Source organism: Urocitellus parryii, chromosome 12, assembly GCF_045843805.1.
Source record: "Urocitellus parryii isolate mUroPar1 chromosome 12, mUroPar1.hap1, whole genome shotgun sequence".
NCBI lineage: Eukaryota > Metazoa > Chordata > Mammalia > Rodentia > Sciuridae > Urocitellus > Urocitellus parryii.
Window position 1 is genome coordinate 98310154 of NC_135542.1, and position 25747 is coordinate 98335900.

Genomic DNA, 25747 nt, shown 5'->3' on the forward strand with positions numbered 1-25747 from the left:
GCAGAATCACATCAGTTACACAGTCTTTATCTGTTCAGCTTCTTACCTTTCCAGTTCCCTTGCCAAGTTCTTTCTTTCTTATTTTTTGAACTGTAGATAGAGATAAACAGCACAAACATAGTTGCCCCTTTGTGATACTGATCTGTCCTGTGGGCAACACAGGAGAGAATGTTCTCTACCATGTAGTCTCTCTGTAATTTAACATCTTGCTATTTTATAGTTCTGGGCCCAAAACACTGACCACTTCCCAAGGTAAGAACATGCATCTTGGCTTTCAGGCACACACACATGCAGACATGTACACACAAACACACAAACTGTTTATCTTATTTTTTTTTTTTGAGGTTTAAACCATTTGAGCATATTTCTTTTATTTGAAGGTGATGATATTTAAACTTGCCACATTTGTGATGTTCTGGTAAAGCTGGGAAAGATTTCAGTACAATGGCTGATTATTTTATTTTAGAGTTATATTTTCCCAAACACAGTACTAATGTCTGATACTAAGAGTTATTTTATATATAATACTTTGTATTCTTATACTGACTGACATTCAGGTTTTATTTTGTTAATTCTTAAAAACATTTTTTCATGACTAAATGTAAATATTCTAGTTGAAAATTAACAAAATTGAAATTCTTCAGGAAATATATATCCATATATAATATACATGTGAAAAGAAATATATTTTATTGGTAAACATAAGAAAATATTCCTTTTGATGACAAAACAAAAATGTAAATCAAAAATGGGATTTGAATTATTATTTATTAGCAGACATAAAAAAAATAGAATACTGGAGATATTGTATTACTAGTGGGAGAAATTTTATAGCTTCTTTGGAAAATAATCTGACAATATAGAGAAAGGATCTTTTAAATTTCCAAGTTTGAGACAGGTAATTCTAAATCTGGGAATCTATCCAAGGAAAATCAACTTGAATACAGAGAAATTTTGCATACAAAGGTACTTATTGTAGTACTTTTTAAAATAGAAAGGAAAAAGGAAAACAAATTGTTGAACAATAAAAGAAATTCAAGTAAATAATTGCATATCCACGGTAGGACTATGAATGTAGACATTAAATATGCTAATGATTAGTTGTAGTAATAGGTTATAATACTTAGTAAAAGAAGCACTGCATAAAATTTATATATATACATATATATGCATCATGTATGCATATATACATATGTGGCATAAAACTATGTAAAAGCAATGCTTAGGAAAAACACTAAAATACAGTAAAATATTAATATTTATTGTTTTTCTACAGTGAGAGTACAGGTATTTTATAATTTAAGCCAAATTTTCCAAATTTTCCCCAAATTCTATATTGATCTTTTTGCCTTTTGTATTAGGAAGAGAATGAATTTTATTTTTTAAAATATGTGTATCTCTTAAAATCATTACAATGAAATACTAATCTTCATATATGAACTTCTTTACTATGTTTTTCTTTCAAATGGAAAACTTCAGAATCACATTTTTAAAATGAATGACTATAATCTTATATCTTAGTCACACCATTCTTTTAGTTAATACAGCTTCAGTAGTTTTGGTAAAATTAATCATCCTTAAGATTATTTTTTTTTATTGGTTGTTCAAAACCTTACAAGGCTCTTGACGCAGCTCTAAAAAATGACAAATTCATGGAATTTGCAGGGAAATGGATGGCACTAGAGCAGATTATGCTTAGTGAAGCCAGCCAATCCCTAAAAAACAAATACCAAATGTCTTCTTTGATATAATGAGAGCAACTAAGAATAGAGCAGGGAGGAAGAGCAGGAAGAAAAGATTGATATTAAACAGAGACACGAGATGGGAGGGAAAGAGAGAGAAAAGGGGAATTGCATGGAAATGGAAAGAGACCCTCATTGTTATAAAAAACTACATAAAAGAGGTTGTGAGGGGAATTGGAAGAAAAAACAAGGAGAGAAATGAATTACAGTAGATGGGATAGAGAGAGAAGATGGGAGGGGAGGGGAGGGGGGATAGTAGAGGATAGGAAAGGTAGCAGAATACAACAGTTACTAATAGGGCATTATGTAAAAAGGTGAATGTGTAACTGATGTGATTCTGCAATCTGTATTTGGGGTAAAAATGGGAGTTCATAACTCACTTGAAACTAATGTCTGAAATATGATATGTCAAACTGTTTATCTTAATACCTTTAGTGGGATTGACTCATTCTCTTAACTAGACTGTAAGGCTGGATTCTTAACATGCATAGTTCCATCACACTGAAATGCATACAGTTGTAACTAAATACTCTTGAAGTGTATATGGCATAATCCTTTCAACACTTTCTTTTGCTTTTAACGGCAACATTTTGTCAAAAAGAAACACACCTATTTTGAAGTTAAAATAATGTTAAGCAACTGCATTTTCATTTCATGATTAAATACAGATTCAGTTTTTCTTTTCTTCATATAGAAACAAGTGAATGTAATAGATCAGGATTCCCATGGACAAGAATGTCACTTAGCAATCAGCCTGCCTGCTGATGACAGCAGCTTTGCATTTTACCTATCTCCTCATCCCTTCCAGCAGCCATTTGTGAGGAAAAGACACTTCCCCCGAGAAATTGGCTTTATGCAGGTAAATCTTTATACTGGTGTTCCCCAGAATTATTTCTGGTTGAACACTTACTTACATATTCAAATGCCTCTCAGTTAAAGTTCATGTATCCTCTCTACCCCAAAGCTGTAGTGTCCCTGGGCACAGTTGTGACCCTAGGAATTTTCTAGTGAAACTCATCTCTAGCTAATTAATCTAATCTCATAGTTTTAAGTACCAGCTCTACCCTTGTGACTCTTAAATTTATATATTTTGCCTGTGTTTCTCTCTAGAACTCTAGACTCACATATTCAACTGTGTATCAGATAGTGCTGTTGACATGTCTATCAAACATCTCCAATTCCCAGATTTCTAATTTAACTCTCAAAACCTACTTCTGCTCATTTTCTTTAAATCCATTCTAATTTCTTAGGTCATATTTGAAATCATAGTCTACTTCTCTAATACTCCACATCCCCATTGTCTTCAAAAGCTGGTGGCTTTATTTTCAAACATGTCCAGAGAGTATATATATCCCGTGATAGGTATATAGTCTTCACATACTGGCATATTATGTAGCAATGAGAATGAACTATATATCTCTAAGGTAATAATATAGATGAATCTCACAAACATAATTTTGAAAGAAAGACATGACATATAACTAAATATTTCATGTATGATTTTCATTTATACAAAGTACAAAAAGAAGCAAGACTAAACTGTGCTAGTAAAATTCAGTTTGCCCTTGGAGGTTAGTAACTAGAAGATATTATGGAAGAAATAGAAGGATATTTAATTGGTAAAAGCCATTTAAGTTATATATGTATGATATGTGCTGTTTTCTGAATATAATACTTCTATAAAAATAATATGGATAAGCCCTGTTACGTATCTGACCCAAAGGGCATCATCTCTTGACCAGATCTTGCTAGCATCCTCCAACCTGGCTCTCTTCTGCCACCACTCCCCAATCCATGTGCAGTCAGAGTGATCTTTTCAGTATGTAGCTCTGTTTATGCCACTTGTGTTCAGCAGCTTCCAATATTCCCCATCTTGTGAGAGTAAAATCTGAAGGTCTTGTGTGGCTCTGCTTGATCTTGATCTTTCAGTCTCCAGACATCCTTGCTCTGCTGTGACAAGCCTGGAACACTCTTTCCCTGTACACACATGGGCTTTTCCCCAGTGTTGTCTTCCAGGCCAGGTCTTCCATGGCTGTTCTGTGCACCACCCCTGCATCCCCCAGTCTCCTAACAAAGGCTCCCCCCCCCCGCCTCAGTAACAGTACCATATGACAAACCATATTTCTATTGTGTTTTTTTATTATTGCATCTTTTCTAGAGAGCTTGATTCAGAAGGGCAGGAGTCTGGAGTGTTTGTTCACGTGGTGCTGTCCTGTCTATGTTCTCAGTGTTCACAGTGATGCCTGACACATAGTAGGACCTCAATAGGTATTTGTTTAATAAACAAAAGCTGTTATGGAATAGGTCCTCAATTTGCCAGAACAGTACTTATTGGATCCTATAATCTGATATTTCTAACTTTAAATATATCTCAAAGAAAGCACATTTTTAAATAGTTACTTTCATAGTAGTGCATATCTGGTCTTTTCAGTTGTCATCTATGAATGAATACTTAACAGAAATGAGAACCCAGCTAAATGGTCTCAGTTAAATAGTGGAGCGAAAGGTGATAAGAGAGATGCTTTCCATTCCACATTAGGAGTGTTTCCTCACATATTATACCAGGAACCACATCCCTACTGATTAGGCAATGTTGTATCCCCTTCTATTGAAATATAGCAGTGTTTGAAACAGTAGCAAGAGTTTCTATAGGATTTATTACATGTAAAACACAGATCAGCCTGCTCACATGAAATGATGTTTAAACATAATATCAGAACAAAGAAAAATAGTTAAATACAGATTGCAATATTCTAAGTTATTAAAATTAATGAGGAAAGGGATATCCCTATAAGGATATTAGCTTTATTTCTGAATCTTGATACAGAGTCTCAGTTGACTTATTTTTTATCCAGAAGAAGAACTCTTTCAGAAAATTTTACACATATAATATAAAATGTAAGGTTAAGGGTTAAACACACCCTACTTTAAGATTTACTACTTAAATATACTATTTACTTTAAGCAAATTAAATAAAAAGAATTGGGAGGGAGGGGCTGTAAATGGACCAGACATTCCTAAGAGAAGCACAGACAGAGGTGAAATAAGGGCCACACTTTAATTATAACACTAATAGACTCTGCTCAGCTTCCTTGGAATGCATTGAGAAATTCAGCTGAGATTTAACTGCTTACACAGGACTAGAATTTTCTAGAAGACTACCATCCTCTAGAAGTTTAATTGTAGTGCTGATTAATGTGTCATTCAGTAACAATTTCTTATAACTACTCTTCAACCTGCCATTTTTTGCTTCTCCTCCCATTATCTAACACATTTGATTTCTCAGTATTCAATCCTATGCTCACCAAATAAATTTAGTTATTCCTGCTTCTGGTCTATATCCACGTGGGAGTGTTACTTTCCTCCTTTCTCATCCTTAAGTGCCCTTCTCACTCTTTGAGACCTTGAATCACCTGCCATACCAACTCTTCAACCTACTTCCCCTCCCAGAGACAACAGTTTTCTTCACCCTTATTGAAATCTCCGTTTGATTCTTTTATTTAAGAAGTATCCAATACTAGTCAGATGACCTACTTGAACCATAGCTGAAATCATCTCATTTCAAAAGAATCACTTCCTTACTTATACATTCACTTGAATTTTATAATAAGTTACATTATTCCACAATGTGTTTTCATTTTCTTCTGTTTTATCAAAAGACAAAAGTAGAGCAAATTAGGTCATAGTCCTAACTGACTTCTGTTTGCATTTCTTAAATCAGAGCAGCCTCCAATCCAGAACATAGAATGAAAGCCCCCAGGAGGAGAGAACTGTGGGCTCAGTAGAGAAAAAGGAAACCAAACAGTAGAAACAATGAGATTTGTTAGCATTAAGAATTAAAGGGAGAGGGCTTCCTTGCCATACTGATTAGGGTAGACTTGGAAACTCCAGTTTTTAGGAAAAACTGGTGTGTTTGGGGATCTGCTTCTTTAACGTTTCAGTTTGATTATGTGGAAGTTGTCTGGTCTGTGCAGAATGAGTGCAGGGGCTTAGTCCAAAACAATGTCCTATAATTTTAACAGTTCTTATTATTTTTAAACTTTATCCAACTCACTGTTTATCAGCTTATTGAAAAATAGGCAGTTTCTCTGATTTTTATATCACCAAGTAAACAGAGCCCTGTGAGTTAGGATGATTTTGTACATTCATGGGGAGACATTTCTTAAAGAAAAATTTAAGTAGGTTGTTGTATTATTCATAAAAGACAAAGAAAACAACTTGGCTAATTTAATTTATTTTTGTGTTTAGTTTTTATGGGTGCTGGGGCTCAAACCTGGGGCTTCACATATGCCAGGCAAGTGTTCTACCCCTGTGCTACATCCCTAACCCAGTTGATTTTTAAAAATTATATTATGTATTAAGTTTCCTTTTGCTGCTACAACATATCACCACTAATTTAATGACTTAAACCTTGTAAATTTATTATTGTTCAATTTTGGAAGTTACAAGGGCAAAATCAACGTCACATGGTATTATCAAAATGTCAGCAGGCTGGTTCTTCATGGAGGTTCTAGGAGAGAATTTGTTTCCTTTTTCTGCTTCTGGAGGCCACTGCATTTCTTGACTCCTGACTCTTTTCTTTGTAATTGCATCTCTTCCATAACTGCTGTGATCATCACATCTTCATTTTCTCCTTCTGATCTTCTTGTCTTTGTCTGAAAAGACCTTCATGGTTACCTTAGGCCTGTCTGTGTAATCCTGAAGTGTTTTCTTTGAGGAACAGTTTGACCATACCTTTGCTGTATAAAGTAACTTATTCACAGTTTGGGGGGATGAGGGTATAGCCATCTTAGGGGGCCATAGTTTTGATTGTCACATTCCCTACCAGTGCCAGTCCCACTCACTTGAAAAAATGTACACGTTGCCCTGAGTATGTGCGGTGGAGACTTCTGGCCTGTAGATTTCATCTCTCATGTATGTTACTACGGATGAGATCTGAGTACTTTGTTTTGTAGCAAGGAGCTTGGGAGCTTTATCTTTTAGGCAATGGTGAACTATCAATGTGTTTGAGCTGTTGAAGAACTTGTTCAGTTCTATATTTAAATCAAATAAGTAAATAACAGGTGGATGAGTGGAGGCTGGTTAAAGGTGAAACTTGAGAACTGAAAAGTCTAAATCAGAAAAGAGCAGCAATGGGATTATTGTAGTAAGACCTGTAAGAGACTTGTTTGTGGGGGCGTAAAAATGTTGAGGATGCCTCTGAATTTTTTAGCTTAGGCAACAATATAAGAAATGACAACATTAATGAATTTAAATATATTCAGCTACAGATACCAATGAAACATGTCTCTAACAGACTGAAAATCAGAGGCTCACAGTCATCTTATAGAAAACACATTGCACTGAGATTTGCAAATATGTATTTTGGGCTTAATTGGAAAGTTGGAGGGACACCTCCTTCAGTGAGAGAATATCAAATAGAGGTCGCATACACAGGTACACACACACACACTTATGCACACATTTGCACACATATACATACACATAACTTTCCAACCTTAGTACCAGGTAAAAAGAGCATAAATAAAACGTCCAGGTTTTGCTGCTTTTTAAATACACACGTTGCTTACATTATAGTCCATGCGTGGTCAAACTAATTTTATTACCCTGCTTTGCACACATTTTATGCTTGTTTTTAAAGAAAACACAACCTATAAGAAACACAAAGCCATTGGGGGAAAATGAGTCTTCACAATACAAAACAGAAGATAGCATTCTTGCTTTCAGAGAGTTTAAGGTCTAATGATGAGACAAACAGGTGATGATGATAAAACATATCAGTTATTAAAAATAGTAATAGTTAACATTTATTAAGGCTGTATCTTATGATTACAGCACTCTAGAGTCTTTTAATGTGCTAAATGATTACTCCCACAGTCATCAATATGAGGCACATATCATAGGTCAAGTGCATAGCAGAGGAAAGGTTGACGGCTCATTTCTAGTTGAGAGTTGAATTGGAGTGAGTCACGGAAATGTTCATAGAGAAGCTAACCCTGGAAATGAGACTTCATGGATGGAGTTTTACAGGTCTATAAATGTGAAAGGTATTTTAAGGTAAAACAACATTTGAAAAAGCTGAGAGATTGGAGAAGGCATAAAGTGTCATGGAATGATGAGTGTGCCAAATTTTAAAGTGCCAACAGATGTGTCTTGTCAGGAACATGAAGGTCAAATCACGAAAGACATTGTAGCCATAGTGTAAGGAGTTTACTTCCTATCCTTGGCTTAAGGGAAGACCTGGATAATTTTCAGCAGCACTATGAACTGACTATCTTTGCAAGTTAGCAGAACCTTAATTGGGCAGAGTGAAGGATGCATCCTGGAGTGGGAGGCTTGGAGGGAATTTAGGAAGACAAGTTGTGACAGTGAAGGGTCTGTTTCAATAGTGCAGGTAAAACATGATGAGAATTGCATTTATAGGGTATTACTGTTGGTGAAGGAAAACACAAACATGGGGTACTTTTTTTTTTAGTGGAATTAAGAGCGTGATGAGTGGAAATAGGGAATAAGAGATATTTGGAAATAGAGGCTGGTATCAGGGGCCACTCAGGGAGAAGAGGCAGGTCTTCTGGGAAGACGGCATATTAATATTTGGATATATTGCATTTGTCAGACATCATTGACATCTATGTGGAGATGCAATAGGCAATCAGATATATGAGCCTGATGCTCAAACAATATTTGGATGAGACATGCAGATTTAGCAATCTGTGATGAATATATAGAAATTGAACTTATTGGAGTACATCAGGTAGGGAGAAGAAGTCTTGTAAGAAGAGAAAAGGTCCAAAAAGGGCACTTGAGGGAATATTTACATTTGGAGACTATGTCTGGAGTACAGAACATAAATGAGAATCATAGTGATTTCATAGTCAGCACTGCATCAGTAATAGCTGATATCATAATAGTAGATCCAATGTTGTAGGTAGAATTTGTAGAGAGAACTAAGTAAAAGGTATAAATAGTTCCTTAGGGAAATGAAAAAGAGAAGTCTAAGCTAGGAACTGTTTAAGTGCTGTCAGGAAAATTAGGAAGCAAAATGATGTCAGACAAGCCAACGACGGGGAAAGACCCAAGGGAGGGAGGGGTCAGCAATGTCAAAGGATAAGCAAGGGCAAGTGAAGTAATGACTAAAAATAGCTCTTTGGCAATTAAGAAAGTAGTTAGTAATCTTTTTTTTTTGTGAGAGTGATTTGAATGTGGTGGTGAAGGTAAAAATGTGCCAAAAGTAGGTGTAGATCTAAGTGGGATTTGAAAACTGTAGACTAATGAATTCAGGCAAAATGATTGTTGGTTAATCAAATGGCCTTTTGAAACTAACTTTTTGAAACTAACTTCAGTGTAATGTTAAAAAAAAAAAAAAGACAATGTGGTTCTGGCTTTTAAATGAAATTATGTAGGAGTCAGATTGTAAGGCTAAATAATTATTATTGGAACCAGAAAAAAATATTACTATCAATTGGCTACAAGTTGTATCTGTTATGAGGACTCCTGTTATTTTTCTACTTCCAATTTTGAGTGAGATTGTCTGTTGTTCCAATCACAGCATGATGTCCTGAAATGCCCCAGTATTGATCACTACCTAGACTTCTGTATGCATAATAAAACATGTTAACCACTTTAGTTAAGCCATGCATGTTAGAGCTAAATAATTATCTTTAATTGGGTTATTCCTAAGAAGTAGAAATTATTAAATATTCTTCAGATCATTGAAAACACGGAGAATGGATTTTATCTAGAGCCAATTGATTAAGCCTTCTATCTCTTTATTTTCTAAGAGCTTTCAGTCTTTTACTTTGAATTCATAACAGCCTGCTTCTGGCATACTTGAATTCATGGTTTACAAAGTATGACCCACTGCACAGAGACAGAGTTAGGCCAACACAATCATTGATAGAATTGAAAAACTATTTAAATAATATTTTTAGCCTCTAACTTAATCTTGGGGTAATGAAAAGGCCTTCAAAGATTCAAATGGTTTTCATTGAATTTTGAGATGTTAACAGAGTAGAAGGTCATAGTTTGAGTTGTGGGGCAAATATGAATCTCATGATATCCCTGGGACCCTACAGCTAAATACACCTTCTTTTTCTCATTCCTTTCCCAAACATGTTTCCACTGATCCTTTTTAAACTCTCCTTTCCTCTTCCCAATTTCCAAATGTTTGTAAAGAAATGGGGCTTTTCTGGAGAACTATGCAGCAATAGTAATGTGGTAAGAGAATGCCTCTTTGGTTCTGCTTGCATCTTCTCCTCTCCATTTCCAGAAGATAGGTAGTTCCTCCCTCCCGTGTGGTAGCTTCAGGGGGCCTTAACTCATGTAGGATTTTTGTTCTATGTAAACAAAGACTCCTTGAAGGAATCATGCTAGAATAAAAAGAAAGAGCACTACTTTTAAGAATGGAGGAAATAAAAATAAGTGGAGGTAGTCTCCAAGACTGGGAAGCAGAAGACTGTGTGACCCACAAAGACCAAATCTACAGCCATGCTCTAGTAGGATCACAAAGGGAAATGTCCTCTTGCAACTCCCAAGTGGGTCCATATTCCCAGCATTTAGAAAGATTCAGGCCCCCACATGCAACAAGGGATCACATGTTACTTGGATAGAGATATGACTACTCACAAACTTATTTTAGAGGTCATATGTCAGATATGCAATGACACCTCATTATCTGTAACACTGAGGAGGGGGTGGAGTGGCCTACTGAATTGCAAATGACTTTCTTAGAAGTCAGACTTCAGTGAAATTACATAACATGACATTTTTATACAATGAAGTTGTTGATGTAAATTTATACCAACTGTTAAAAATCTTCCATTAGAAAGCATATATTTCGAGGTCCAATCAGGCCTGCCCTTTCTTAGCCTTTGAGGTGAGGGGCTTGTTTTCAATTGTCAGCTTTTATTCTGGGAGAAAGCTCTCCATGGTTTCTCACATTCTTGCATGTCTTGTGAGCAGAGTTACTAAATGCCCTTTATGCAAGTTTGACTTTTCAAGGATATTTGTATAATAAACAGCCTTGAGAATAGAGACAATGTCTCTCTCAGGAGCAGAGTTCTCCATAAAGGACTTGAGTTTTTGTATGTTCAGATTTCCTTTACTGTGATATAGACTGTGGTAAAAGTATCCATTCATGTCCCATCCTATTGATACACAAAAATGTTGTAGGCCAATTCTTTGCCTTACAATGTAGCATCTTATGTCCTTTAGAATTCTTGGAAGCTTAAATTCTCCTGGGGAAAAAATATACAAGTAAAGAAGTAAATATAGTGCAACATAATGATTACTGTTGTTAATGGCTAAAATGCAATAAATTAATTTGCTCAGCATGGACGAATGCTAGCTTGAAAATTAAAAACAACAACAACAACAACATAAAATAGCTAACATACTAAGTGTTGTATATGGATCTATCTAAAGTTTTCCTGTCATCTTTCATTACATTAGTATCACAATCAGTGTAGTGGATTTTATCATCATCTCCTAATAACTTGCATGAGGTCATATAGAACATCTCGGGGCCAGAGGCCAAATCCATGCCTGACTCAAGACCTTGTGCTTTTAACACTAGGCTGTGGAAGGATGTGACATACTTGGCACAAAGCAGTTCTCATCAAGTTCATTCATAAAGGAATTCTCATAGAGTTCATTCAAGTTTATAGTGTTCACTTTTTCAAATAAAACGTGGCATCTCCCAGTGCAATGAAACTTATAATGAGGCCAGGTGGGGGAGGCAGTCGTTCCAGGTGTGACGTGCTGAATGTAAAGAAGGCCTGTGCTGTTGTGTTCTTGTTCTGACTTCCCTGACTGGCACAGATCCATTCCCACGAGTTGCCACTCACTCTTTTCTTTTTTAAATTAAACCTGTGAAGTTTGAAAACAGTGGAAATAATCCAGACTGCGGGATAACAATCATTGTTCAATATGGAACACTTAGTGGTTTTGCAACATTACAAAATTTATCATTGTGCTCTTCAGATTCCTAGTCAATAAAACACAATGATACTCATTACACTGTCTATCATGAATATTCAAAAAATGACATTTTTATGAAAAAACAAAACCTTATCATGGGTAAAACGTGTATGAATATATTTTTGTTGTACCTGTATAGGACAATGTCTCATAATTTTAGTCTTTTATTGCACCTTTGTTGATGACTTCTCTCTTCCTCTATTGCATGTATTTTTTTGATTAGCAGAAATTAGTGGAACATCTTCTATTTGCTAAGCTGGGTAAATATTTTGTGTACCATAGAGACTTTGGGTAGTATGTGTCTTGAGTGTGGTCACAATCCAGGAAACATGGGCTAAATGGGATTTCTTTGATGAGCAGCATGGTGACATTGAAATGGAAGGTCATGAGCTCAAAAGAGGGACCTAGTGTGAGGAACTATGAAGCATAGCAATACTGAACTTCTGGCAACCCAGTGTTATTTTGCCATAGTTCCAGAGATTCTGATGGATGACATGAGACTTGGGTTAGAGAAAAGGCCTTTATTGTTCATTGCATAGCCAGCAGTATGAGCCCTGTATTTGTGTAGGATCACCTTGCCTGAGTCACCTGGGTGTGAGACATTGGGGCTCAGGTGGAGTTACACATGCAGTGACACTGCAAACCCTGTTGAGGATCCCTGAGCTAAAGAAAGCTGCATCCTTTATATTGAAGAGTAAACATGACTTTCTTTGCTCTTGAGAGAGACATTATTTTTATTACATGGAACAAAAAGCAAACCTGCCCTCTACCCTGTCTTCCAAGGCTATTCATTACACAAACATTTTTAGCAAGATAGTCTAAATAAAGAAGTTACCTCTGTTCACAGGATGTGTAGAAAAGCAAGAAACTTGTACACATTCTCTCCCCACATCTAGATGAAGGGAAGGCATCTTAATGTAAAGTTTATACTCCCTTGAAATTTGGTCTTGGGCCAATGTAAACTATAGTGTAGAAATCACAATATGTAATCATATTTTATCATTGCATTAAAGTTCCCTGATTCTTATTTCCAATCCTGTTCAGTAACCCCTATCCGCACACACTAATGTACAATGTAATAAGAAAGGGAATAGAAGAGGAAAAAAAAATAAGACTTCAGAGTAAGGCAAATGAAAGAGCCATATGCAGTCATTTAGAATATTTCAGCATGCCCTTAGACATCTCAAAGATTGGAATGCTTAACATAAGATTTAAATTCTTGGCAAATTTTAAGTGTACCATACATTATCATTATGTATAGACAGCTTCTGAATCTCCAGAACTTAGATTGCATAACTGAAATTGAAAATGTACATTTAAGTAAGAATATATCCCATGGATAAGAGTAAGTATTATATGGGACCAAGGCATAATGGGTAGGATAAGTTGACCTTTTTAAAAACTTAAGTCTAGTACATATCATTGACTTCACCATTTTTCTTCTGGCACTGTTTCAGTTGAACATTGTGGGAATGTAGATGTTATATGGTTGTTTCACCTTTCTCTAATGGAACAGGCTGTGCTCATCCTTCATATTTGTGGAGCCCAGGGTAATGTTAAAACTGGGGAAATTATTTACCATGTGTCTAAATATTTTATGAATCAGGCTAACAAACCATTAATCAAAATATGTTCTACTCTCTTTTCTTGACAAGCATGCTTTCATAGTACTGAAAAATATGTGCAATGCTGTACTAGTTTTATGACAGAATGTCAGCAAAACTTCAGGGTCATCTAACTTTATGTGTTACTGTCCAGTCCTTTGTTCTGTGGATGCATAAGAAATAAAGTCAATTTATATAAATCATGAGATATTTTAAGTAATATTTATTTTTCTTGTCTTGGTTTGAGCAAAATCACTGTGATAGTAAATAGTTTCTCATAATTTTATTCTGTTGAGAGTAACTGTATATAAAAAATTTTAAATATAATCATAAAGTACACAACATTTAAAAATGTTTTTCAAAAATTAAAATGAAGGTTGGGGTTATAGATAAGTAGTTGAGTTACATGCTTAGCATATATGAAGTGCTGGGTTTGATCCTCGGTACCCAAAATTATAAAAACAAACAAACAAACAAAAACCCCAACTAGTATACAAAATATAAGGCATTTCACAATTATGTGTTTGCAAAACTACTTTTTCTCTAAAATATTCTAAATTACCCTACAAAGATAAATATAAATATTAAAATTAAAATCGATTATTTATTTGTTTGTTGGGGGGGGGGGTGTCAGGGATTGAATTCAAGGGCACCTGTCCACATTCCCAGCCCTATTTTATACTTTTATTCGAGATGGGATCTCACTGAGTTGCTTAGCACTTCACTTTTGCTGAAGTTGGCTTTGAACTCATGATCCTCATGCCTCAGCTTTCCAAGATGTTGGGATTATAGCTGTTGGGATCACTGCACCTCGAAAATCAATTATGTATAAATAAAACTGAAATTTTTAATATTTTCATATTAAATTAAAACTCATTAAATTTATTCATGGCAATAAATTTTTAATAATTATACTATTTGTGGCTTCCTAGTCGCTAAAATACAGAACTATGCTTTGCACAGATTACAGTGGAACATAGATATATACATGTAAACTAATTTAAGAGTAGTGTGAATTGGTCAATATTGTGTGTATCTGCCTTTGTTACAATGGATATGAATATCATGGTACTTTGTGTGGGACTCAGAAGCATAATCTGAAACAAAAGCAGCAAAAAACATGGATATTTAAAAAGCTGTGAAAAAATGCTTCTTTACACAGAATCTGTTTTGTTCATGCCATTTTAGAGAAGAGACACATTAATCAGTCCTTTTAGTGCAATAAATGTTTCTCTTCAAGTGTCCTTGCCCCCAGGAGAAATACCTGTTTCTAACAACACAAAAGAGTTCTTAGCCTTGGACACAGTTACCCTTTTTTTGAGGACATAGGACAATATATCTAGAAAAGGTTCCTCCAGGTTCTGAAAAGTCTTAGTCATAAGAGCATGTATGTTAGATACAAGTTTCATTGTGCAGTGCTGGGGACACTGGATCCCAAAGGACAGAGATGTACATCTGTTCTTTAGTATGTTTATATTTTGCACATTCATGATATTTGGGGTACTTTCAAAGGTCCCTGACTGGGATCCTGTCAGCACTCTAGGGACAGAAGCAGACTTTGTAAAACAGGGAGAAACTGAAGTATGTGATCTTTTTGAAACTTAAGAAAGTTTTGGCATTATACTGAAAAGCACCTCGTTAATGAAAGACCCCCGTTTCCCTGTCCAAGGAGAATCACACGAAACACTGGCTGCAAAAGCACGAGGGGGTTTATTGGGACACAGGCGCCTGCGGGTGCCCAGTAGAACCTCAGCCGGAGCTTTGGTGAACTGGCACACCGGGCTTGGGGATACAGAGATTTTTATAGGGTTTGGGACAGGTTTCGCGCGCGCGGGAAGCAACAGGTTTCTTATTGGTTTGTTTAAATCTAGCATATAGGCCACCTAGGGGGTACAGGTCTGCATTCCAAAAACCACAGGTCTGCATTCTATTCTTTCTGTTCCTGCTTATCTGTTCCGGTTTATTCATTCATGCCTCAGGATGCGGGTGCTCTGTTCTTCAACCAGTTGTCCGGAAAGCATGCCTGGCGCCTGAACCTGTTTATGGCCTGCCTGATATTTTGGTTTCATATCTTGGCCTTAGGTAACTGGGCTAACTGGGCTAGGGTCTTTCAATACTTTTTTCAATAATGATGTAAAAGTGATCTAAATTATGCCCTGTTTGGTAATAAATTTCTAGATAAATACCTCTCCCAACCCTATAAAAACAATGAACAAATAAGAAAAAACAACGACAACAACAACAACAAAAAAAAATACACCAACACTCACACTGAGCCCTAGCTTCCTGCCCCAAAGCAAGTAGACAACCAGACGACCTTAAAGAGACAGGGAGACAGTGTGGCACCCACCAAAGCTAGATGCAGCCCACTGAAAAGGGATAGACAGACTTGCCAGATGTGCTGTCCTTGGAGATTGCTGGTCTTTGGCAAGTTTGGGATTTCAAACCAAGTAAGTGAATCAAGCTGGGAAGGAAAAATACATACAATAGCATCAATTAGATAATGAGAAGGGCTATGGTGGGATCAGAGTGGGTTACTAGGAATGCAAATGCCGAGATCCTCCCTTGATATGCTAGAAGCCTACGTTCCTCCCAGGCTTTATTAAGCATTCCTGCCAATGCTTGGAGAACTGAGTGCTCTCTCCAGGAGCAGAGCAGTGGGAGAATGAGATGGATGTGATTCATGAAGCTCACCGTCTAGATATGCATGTTAAATTGATCACTTTCAAAGTGATTCCTGCAACCTTAGAAGAAGGGTCTCCTTCCTCTTCTACAAGTAGTCCTGTAGCCAAAATTTCCATTAGAGTTATTACATTATGTCTTTAAAAGATACCTTTGAAAACACAAACAATGTATTAAAAGTGTAAAGTACTGTCAGTATAAGTTATTAATGCCAGAGTGGTATGAAATGATTTTCATTGTTGTTTGTATTGCACAAAATATTAGACAAAGCAGAATGTGAAAGAGTCTTCTAGCATAAATACACATGGAGGGTAGGATCTGAAGAAAAGTGTGGACATCAGCAAAAGGCTAATGTCCTACAATCACCATAAAGGAGACAGTACTGGTCTTATTTCTCTTGTTCAAATGGGATGCTTACGTTTGCTTAGAATAAAGAGTGACTCAATTAGAAAGAAAAATTGTCTCTGTTTTTATTGTGTTCATATATTTACATTTCTTGATTTATAAAAAGAATTCATGATAGATTAAACATTTTAAAAATTGAGTTAATTATATACCAATTTCCCTATAAATAAAAATAATTTATTATTAAATATTTTTAGGATTGGATTTTTTTCCTGGGGTTTACTATATTAAATGAAATATCTGTAATCATTTGTTCTTCTTTATATTTATGCCAGTTTTTACATGAAGGGTTTCTACATCTCCTCTTATTGATAACGTTTCCCTTCTTTTGATACATGTACTCTTGAATAGAAACATTTTTGCCATCAACTAGTTTGATGGTGATGGTTCTCCAAGTGTGGTCCCAAGACCTGCAGCATCAGCCTAACCTGGGATCTTGGTAGGAATGCGTGTTCTCCATCCCATCATGGGTCTGGTGATCAGAACTCTGGTGGAAGGCCCAACAATCTGTAATTAAACTAAACATCCAAGGAATTCTGAATCACTGGTCTGGATCAATTCAAGTCATAAGATTAGGAAATAATTTCAAAACATGATGGTACTAATCCCCTTGTCATTAAATCCATACTTTACTCCTACCGCTAAATATATTCAGCTGCATGTCAAGAACATGATTTTTAATTTCCTGCTGGGTTTCAGAACATTTCTTTACTTTATACATCTTGAAATTGATCACAACCATCCAATAGTATAAAAGTGTACATTTTCTCCTTTTAGTCAATTGGATTTTTTTAACTTTGATTTAAAAATTTAAAACCTTTAAAATGCAAGATGATACATTGGAGTAAAAGAGATTAATAGGATTTTTTTTTAAATGATGGATGGCTAAACTGAGACTTTAAACATGACTTGAAAGAACTCTGTATCACTAAATGAAGAATGGACACACATTCATATATCTATGAATGAAAGCCAATTTGGAAGTGTTTCAGGAATTCCTGGAAGATAGGGATTTTGCATTAATTAAGACTTTGAAGCTGTCAATCTAGACCAACAAGGACTTTTATAAAATAGATTCTGGGGGATGCCCAGCATGTGGGGGACCCTAGGTTCAATCCCTAGTACTGCAAAACAAACAAACAAATATTTAAAGTGATTTCATTTGTTTTCACTCTCAAAGAATAAGAAAAGGAGTAAGCTCTGGCATTCAGTGAATCTCTTCCTAGGTGATGTGTGGAATTTTGGCATGTCAGCATTCAAAACAGGTGAACAGATTTATTCTTAAAGACAAGAGGATGAGTTCCAGTCAGTTAGACAGCACATTTTCATTCTCTTTTCTTGCCTCCACCTCTGGTCACTTATAGTCCATATTTGCAGTCTAACCATTTCATGTTAGAGGAAGGAATGGATACTTTTCTAGGTGGCTCTTGCCTCTGATTTTGCCAACGTAAATACAATGCTTTGAGTCTCACTCTAAGCTACAATTCTTGTGTAAGTTCAAATTTTATTTTTTAACCTTGCCAGATTCACTTCCTCTTGTCTGATATATAGATATGTGTATCTAACTACTGTATACATCTATATCTATTTGTATACACATATATATTTAAGTTTGTGTCTAAGTACCTTAATCTCTTCATCTATGGGGCATTCCTTTAATCTCAAACACTAAACTTCATCCTGCCCTATTGACCCTCTAAGGATTGGTCTCCACAGCTGCAGATTAAGAAGAGAACTTACTGGCACAGTTTGAGAGTTTTTCCCCCAAAAGCTGTCCTTGACTTTTTGTCCAGAAAAGCATATAGAAATAAGCCCTAACAGAGACATTGAGGAAGACCCTTATTTTGTACAGCCTGTCAAGAATGCTATAGAAATTTAAATCCCCTGACATTTTGCTGCATATAACAAAGTTTCAGAGGTGTAATACTGATACTTTATTGTATCAGTATTGCAAAGATTTGGAGACATTACTTATGCTGATATATCTTTAGAGCAAATACTGAAGCTTAGAAAGACAGTGTGTAAAAGAGCTGAGCTGTCACTGTAACTTTTAATTTTTTTTCCTTAAAGTTGTTTAGCATCATTGAACTGAAAAGAGCCTCATATTCAACGTCTTAATGTCACATTAGCATGTCCTTTTCATTCTATAAACTAAATTTCCTTCTCCACAGGGTAGTAATCATTATGAAAGTGTATTTTATTTCATATGTCATAAAGAAAGCAACATCTTAGGCATAGATGTAGGTCAGTAGCCATGGTAATGACTTCCTCTATGGAATAGCATAATAATGCCAGATTTTCTTAGAAGGGAAAAGTTCAGGGATGTGGAACTGAGTAATAAAGGAGAAGTATCCACCTGGTCTTAAGTACCAAATGACCACTATGGCTTCTCAGATATTACACAGGGTTGTTTCCTATGGAACTTCACATCCATATATGGGCTAAGCTCTGATTTATGGAAGTTTTCAGATTTTGTCTTTACTTTTTCTAATAAAGAGAAGAAGAGAGAAGTCCTTAAGATGACAGGAATGGTGATTATAATCCAAATATGGAAAGTAAATGTACTTTTGTAAAATGATATTTTTTAAGTATTTTGGAAATTTAGAGAACTAAACATTTCCTGGAAACCTTGAATGTTATATTATGAAATAAAAGAGGACTGTGCTTCTTTTGGTGTTGAGTAGGTGCCAGACTTTTGCTAAATTGAAGGATATAATGGTCATTTCTCTTTTGGTGATTATAGTCCAACCAAGGACTTTCCCCATTGATGACCCTGAATCACAGAACTCTGGTCTTCACCTCTTTTGTAAAAATGAGGCAAGTGTCTTCCATTGTATTTAGTTATGTGCATTCCCACCTCATATTCAATTCTGATTCTTTCTCTGGATGAAAATTGGATTCCTCTTTTTGAATCTCATTTGCGATTAATTTTACCTCTGCTTGTCAGCATCTCAGTGAAATGTCTACAGAATTGCTAAATGCATGAAATCATCTCAACCAATGGCTTCTCTCCTGTGGAAGACTGGCTGATGTCTCTGGAAGTTTAGGGAAAGAGACCATCCCCAGATTACATGCACTTGCAGAAAGAGACGGCAGCCAAGAAGGATGGCGGAGGCGGGGGTGGGGGGTGGGGGTGGGGGCGGAAGGTTCTGTCTCTGGGAAGGCATGTTGATGGGAGTCCACAAAATGATGCCTGAACTTTAGAGGGTAGCAGAAGAGAGTGTTGAATAATCTATGAAGAAAAAGCACTGTGGTGGTATGTGATTACCTGGGGAACTTAGAAGATGAGTGCTAATTATTGTTTGGTAGTAATGTGATGCTGATCATCTGTTCTCTACATCTGGACAAAAAAAAGTTCAAATCATTTAGGAATCATAGAAAGAGATTATACGGATGTATTTAAAATAACTGGCCCTCGGAAATTTGAAAAATGCTTAGGTGTTTCTTCCAAATTAATATATCAAAGGAGTTACAAAGATATTTTAATGCAAACATAACTTGAATCTGGCTGTGTGGTTTATTTATTTATTTATTTATTTATTTTGTCACTCAAGCAGAGGTAATAGTGGACATCTTACGTACTAAGTAAAAGCTCTTTAAAGAAACTGGAAAGTACTTGAGAATGGTTTCCCTGAGTTTTAATTTATTAGAGAAGGTGTACTGTTTCAAAAAGGATGGGCAAATGCACTGGTTACTTCTTGTGTCCTACCTCATATTCTTCTGTCATTTTAGTGGCAGCCATAGATGTAACCTAATGACAACTGGTTTACCAGCATATAGTTTCTCTTGCTTTAGGCCTGGGTCATTGCTGCAATGGATTAAAAAATAATTATTGTCATATAATAATTTTGCAGAATAGTTGGTTTCATTGTGAGATTTTCCTACATGCTCATGACATAATTTGATCAAATTCAATCAACAGTTCCTTCCCTTTCACTCCCCTATCTCCTTCTCCAATTCACTTCTTGTAGCCTACTGGTCTCCCTTTTATTTTCATGAAATCCTTTTTCCTGCTTTTTCTCTCTAGTTTTCACATAATTGAGAAAACATGACTATTGCTTTTCTGAATCTGGTATATTTCAACTAACATATGCCCTCCAATTTCATCCATCTTTCTGAAAATTACATAATTTTGTTCTTTTTTAGGCCAAATAAAACTCCATTGTGTGTATGTACCACATTTTTCTTTCTCCACTCATCTATTGACTGACACCTCGGATGGTTCTCATGATTTGGCTCTTGTGAGTTGTGCTACTATAAACATGGGTATGCATGGATCACTATAGTATTCTGACTTTAATTCTTTCAGAGAAATGCCAAGGGTTAGTAGAGATGAATCATGGGATAAGCCATCTCCACGTTCTAAGTTTTGTGAAACCTTGAGGTCCAGGTCACTGATGTCCCTGACAAAATGCTGCTTCTTTCCTGCATGGCTAGACAATGATGAGGTACATTCCACATGTTTCTCTACAGGTTCCCAGTAGTTGATACTTCCAAATCCACATTGTAGGAATCAGCTCCTAAACATAACAATGGATTGGTTTTCCCTTTCACCACTTTTTTTTTTCTTTTCCTAGTTCCTCACTTTTCCTAAAAAAGTTCTAGGATGATTGTTTTCCAAAATGAATTGTCTACACACAGTTTTTTCCTAAAGTCTGCTCTTTGGAGGAACCTGAACCAAGGTATTGGTATCATAAGTAGCTCTAGAAAGCAAACCCATAGGGTGAGATTCTGAAATGGTGGCCATGAGATTGCACAAGTGTGTTGGGTCATCAGTGACACACAGCTGGCATTCAGGAGCATCCTATGTACTCTCATTGTCTTACGTCACACCTAGGGACTCACAGCACACTCTTAACATGTACTTGAGTCTTGAGTTTCAATTGGGATGAATACTCTTGGTTTCAAATCAGTGCTCTGACTTGTGGAGTAAAATCCATTTTGATAGGAAAAAAAAAAGCCATTGATTCCTCCTTCCAGGACAAGATAAATCAGAACTGTCTCCCAGGAGGAATTACATTAATTAGTGCCGCCAGCAGAGATCTAAGGCACACAGGGGTTGTGGTCTGTATCCATCTTACCATTTATTTCATCTGTATCACTCTTGAAACATCCAGAGATGATCCAACAGGGCCACTATGTGTGACATTGTTAAGGATGCTGTCTTGGCTTCTTAATGATCCCCAGCAGGAGATCTGCCAGGCAGAACCCTACACTCTAGTGTGTGCCAGTGCCTCTGTAGCAGGGACTTCTAGCCAAGACATGGAAATAACTATAGAAATGCAAGAAAACAAAGAAGGAAATGAAATGCAGTGGTAAGGGCTGAAGCACTGAAGACCTACAGTTAGCCAGAAAGATCCTCCTCCCAAAACAAAACATAAAAAAAGAATAAAAATTTGAAAACTTTGAAAGTTAAAGAATTAAATCACTCTCAGAATTGTTATAGCTATTAATAGAGTTTAATAAGATAGTTGATATAAAATGCCAGAATTATGACTGGCACACAAAAGGGGCTCAATAAATACTAGTTTTTATTCTAATCATTGATGAGTAATAATTAGATTGATCACCTTTCATGATAAATACCAATAAATATCATAGTGGATTCTGTTCTAAGAAATCATATTCAGTAGTCATAATTGTCATACATACATGGAAAATAGTTCACAGATTTCCTTAGGGATCTATCTTCCAGGTACAAAGCATAGGTTATTGTAGCATCAGTCACATTATCACACAAAGTGTTCTTTCCCCATCCATGAAATAGAGCTAGAGAAACTAATTAGTTCAAGAAAAGGGTGATGTTGCCAAATGAGAAAAGTCAGATTGAGTGATTTTAGTCCATCATGCCAGATTTTACCATTGCTTATCTTGTGAGCTTTCATGGAACACAAATGATACATATCCATGGGTGAACTGCTTACGGCGCACATTGCTGTGGTTCCACAGCTGGATCCTGTGCCTTCCTTTCACTAAATGGGAGTGTGAAGAAAATGAAATGAAAGCTGTCATTATAGGAATTGCTGGGAATACAGAGTGAAGAAGGGTACTCAAATTGCTATGGGGAAAAAAAGATTAACACCTTACAATTTTATGATGAAACTCAAGTACCCTGGTTGGGTAGGATATCTGGGTTTCTTGTCTTTTTGTGTGTTTCTGTTTATAACTTGTCAATTTTGAAGACATAAAATGTTTTTTAAATTACTTTGATCTGTATTTTTTATTTCCACTTTCTGTTCTTAATGTGCAAAAACAAGAGAAGTGGAATTATGATTTAATACCAGTTAAATGAAATGGAATGAGATAATGGCTTTGAAACATTTTGTGAAGTTAAAAGCTATATGAAAGTAAGTTCTGTATAAATTTAATATTATGTATAATAATTGATAAAGTGTATGCTTATTTGGTAACTGTGTTACTAGAGTGCTATTTATTTGCACTGTTTTTCACGAATACTTCTGCAATGTGTATTTTGAATAGAATTTTCAAATAGTTAATCTCTCTTGAATTGTCTCCCTAACATGTACTCTATTTTATAATCTTCATTTTTTTTTTGCAATCCTGAAGACAGAGAAAGAGAGAGATGAAAAAGTATGCTTAATAAATGGCTTAAACTATGATGTATTTCCATAAAGTTCAGTTTTAACAGCAAGAATAAGCATCAGGCAATTTGGGTAAAGATATATCTCTGTTTTACTACAAATCTGCATTCCAGGGAAAACACAACTAGACTAAGAACTGTTATTATTAGGAATATTTTACTTTATTATTTTTTAAATAATTTATTTTTAACACCTTTATTTTATTTTTTAAATTAATTTTTATTATTTATATGTGACAGTGGAATGCATTATAACTCTTATTACATATACAACACAATTTTTCATGTCTCTGGTTATATATGAAGTATATTTACACCAATTTGTGTCTTCATACATGTACTTTGGATAATAATCTTCATCAGATTCCACCATTATTTACAACCCCATTCCCTCTCCCTTCTCCTCCCACCCCCTGCCCCATCTAGAGTTCATTTATTCCTCCCATGTTCCCTCTCCCTATCCCATTGTGAATCAGGCTCCTTATATCAAAGAAAACATTTGGCATTTGTTTTTTTGGGATTGGCTAACTTCACTTAGCATTATCTTCTCTCACTCCATCCATTTACCTGCAAATCCCTTGATTTTATTCTGTTTTATTGCTGAGTAATATTCCATTGTGTGTATATGTCATTTTCTTCATCCATTCATCTACTGAAGGGCATCTAGGTTGGTTCCACAGTTTAGCTGTTGTGAATTGTGCTGCTATAAACATTGATGTGGCTGTGTCCCCGAAGTATGCTGTTTTTAAGCCTTTGGGATAGACCAGGGAGAGGGATAGCTGGGTCAAATGGTGACTCTATTCCCCAATTTTCCAAGAAATCTCCATACTGCTTTCCATATTGGCTGCATCAATTTACAGTCCAACCAGCAGTATATGAGTGTACCTTTTCCCCCACATCCTTGCCAACACTTATTGTTGTTTGTCTTAATAATAGCTGCCATTCTGACTGGAGTAAGATGAAATCTTAGAATAGTTTGATTTGCGTTTCTCTAAATGCTAGCAATGATGAACATTTTTTTCATATATTTGTTGATTGATTGTATATCATCTTCTGAGAAGTGTCTGTTCAGGTCGTTGGCCCATGTATTGACTGCCTTATTTGGTTTTTTTTTTTTTTCGGTGTTTAGCTTTTTGAGTTTTTTGTATACCCTAGAGATTAGTGCTCTATCTGATGTGTGAGGGGTAAAGATTTGCTCCCAAGATGTAGGCTCTCTATTCACCTCACAGATTGTTTCTTTTGCTGAGAAGAAACTTTTTAGTTTGAATCCATCCCATTTATTGATTCTTGGTTTTAATTCTCGTGCTATAGGAGTCTTATTAGGGAAGTTGGGTCCTAATCCCACATGATGGAGATTAGGGCCTACTTTTTCTTCTATTAGATGTAGGATCTCTGGTTTTATTCCTAAGTCCTTGCTCCATTTTGAGTTGAGTTTTGTGCATGGTGAGAGGGGTTTAATTTAATTTTGTTGCACATGGATTTCCAGTTTTCCCAGCACCATTTGTTGAAGAGGCTATCTTTTCTTCAATGCATGTTCTTGGCACCTTTGTCTAATATAAGATAATTATAATTTTGTGGGTTAGTCTCTGTGTTCTCTATTCTGTACCATTGTTCTAACCATCTGTTTTGATGCCAATTCCATGCTGCTTTCGTTACTATTGCTCTATAGTGTAGTTTAAGGTCTGGTATAGTGATGCCACCTGCTTCACTCTTCCTGCTAAGGATTGCTTTAGCTATTCTGGGTCTCTTATTTTTCCAGATGAATTTAATGACTGCTTTTTCTATTTCTATGAGGAATGTCATTGGGATTTTGATCAGAATTGCATTAAATTTTGGTAGTATGGTCATTTTGATAATATTAATTCTGCCTATCCAAGAGCAAGGTAGATCTTTCCATCTTCTAAGGTCTTCTTTGATTTCTTTCTTTAGACTTCTGTAATTTTCATTATATAGATCTTTCACTGCTTTCATTAAGTTGATTCCCAAGTATTTCATTTTTTTAGGCTATTGTAAATGGGGTAGTTTTCCTCATTTCCCTTTCTAAGAATTTGTCACTGATATACAGAAATGCCTTTAACTTAGGGGTGGGTTAATTTTATATACTGCTACTTTGCTGAATTCATTTACTAGTTCTAGAAGTTTTCTGGTGGAAATTTTAGTCTTCTAGGTATAGAATCATATCATCAGCAAATAGTGCCAATTTGAGTTCTTCTTTTCCTGTGTGTACCCCCTTAATTTCTTTCATCTGTCTAATTGCTCTGGCCAGTGTTTCAAGAACTATGTTAAATAGAAGTGGTGAAAGAGGGCATCCCTGACTTGTTCCAGTTTTTAGAAGGAATGCCTTAAATTTTTCTCCTTTTAGAATGATGTTGGCCTGGGGCTTAGCATAGATAGCCTTTATGATGTTGAGATAAGTTCCTGTTATTCCTAATTCTTATAGTGTTTTGCACATAAAGGGGTACTGTGTTTTGTCAAATGCTTTTTCTGCATATATTGAGATGATCTTATGATTCTTATCTTAAAGTCTATTGATACGGTGATTACATTTATTGATTTCCCTATGTTGAACCAACCTTGCATCCCTGGAATGAATCCCACTTGATCATGGTGCACAATCATTTTGATATGTTTTTGTATTTGATTTGCCAGAATTTTATTGAGAATTTTTGCATCTATGTTCATTAGAGATATTGGTCTGAAGTTTTCTTTTTTTCATGTGTCTTTGCCTGGTTTGG

At 35.7% G+C, this 25747-nt stretch overlaps 1 protein-coding gene across 4 annotated transcripts in view; it reads left to right on the forward strand.

Moving 5' to 3' along the window:
• Ctnna2 (catenin alpha 2) overlaps positions 1–25747 on the forward strand; it is a 954264-nt gene that overhangs the window by 131894 nt on the left and 796623 nt on the right. The gene's annotated exons all lie outside the window — the stretch shown is intronic.